The 1410-nt window shown below is 35.9% G+C and overlaps 1 pseudogene; it reads left to right on the forward strand.

The window, feature by feature from the left end:
- The window catches only part of LOC109831752, a 1274-nt pseudogene extending 241 nt beyond the window's left edge, over positions 1–1033 (forward strand).

The raw sequence follows: 1410 nt of genomic DNA on the forward strand, positions 1-1410 counted from the left end.
TGTACCTCTCGGCGGTGCTCGAGTACCTCGCTGCTGAGGTGATTGGTTCTTGACCCGATCCATTTCGAGTTAGGGTTTAGGGTTAGGGTTTTTTGGGCGTTTATTTTGATTTTGACGCGGTTTGGTGATTGGAGTAGATAATTTGGATCACATATATCTGTTTACTGCAGTGACATCTGTGAAAAATGGTATCTTTTTTAATGGCTGGCGTCGCATTGTTTTTTGGGGTGTTTGTTTCAAAAAAAAATTGGCATTTAGGTGAGATTTTAAATTCTAGGATCAAAAAGTGGTTTTTTTTGGATTTCAGAATTTTTTATGTTTGTTTCAAAACAAATTTTAGAATATCAAATTCCTAAATAATAAAAAAGTATTACATTTAAGGATTTGTGAAATCCTCTTTTTTAGGTGGCATGTGAGTTGGATTTCAAAGGTGGCATAAAGAGGTTTTTAAATCTCAAAAAGTTTGAAACAAACAAAAATGTTACAAATTATATTATTCCAAATTTCAAAATATTGTTGAAACAAACAAAGTTTTAGAAATCCCAACTCATAATAAATTACTTATTGATTTTAAATTCTATGGTGAAATCCATATCCTAAAATTATAGGTGAAACAAACACCCCCTTATCGATCTTTTTTGATTCACTGCTGACGTCGTGTAGGTTCTGGAGTTGGCTTGGGAAGCGCGCGAGGGAAGCAACAAGAAGACAGGATCGTGCCGAGCACGTTCAGCTCGCGGTGAGGAACGACGAGGAGCTGAGGCAATGCTTCTTGGGCGCGGTCAGCGGTGTTCTACCCAACATCCATCAGACGCTCTTGCCGAAGAAGCAAGGGAAGGGGAAGGGCGATGTCGGGTCTGCTTCTCAGGAGTTCTAGAGCTTTTTCTGCCTCTTTATTTTTTTTATGGGTGTTATAAAGGTTTTATTTTGGATGAGATTTTACATACAACAGTAGAGTCTTAGTTTGAATTGGTGTAATGTTGGCTTGGCGCTGGAATGAATGGGAGATTTACTGTTTGATTTTGGTTGTTAATTATTTGGGTTTGGCATAAGTAAATATTTAACCTACAGAAAAATGCTTGGCATGTGGTCTTTTAATCTTTGGGGCAATGATCTTGATTTAATGTTTTATTTAGTGTGATATGGGAGGCTGGAGCTCAAACTCACTGGAAATATGTTTCTAATTCAAAGTATTATGATATTGGTTAGTTTTTAGTCTAGTATTCTTATAATTCATTATCATGTAATTACTGTTTAATGTTTGGCTATTCAACGCTTCACATTTTAGTACCTTCAATGTATTTTGGAAGAAACAAGTTGTCGGATTTTTATGTAATTCAACAATTGGAAGTTGTTTGTTTTAGCTCTAATTTGCAGTTTATAAAGTTTTGAGCAGCATGGTGCTGAAAT

Source organism: Asparagus officinalis, chromosome 2, assembly GCF_001876935.1.
Source record: "Asparagus officinalis chromosome 2, Aspof.V1, whole genome shotgun sequence".
NCBI lineage: Eukaryota > Viridiplantae > Streptophyta > Magnoliopsida > Asparagales > Asparagaceae > Asparagus > Asparagus officinalis.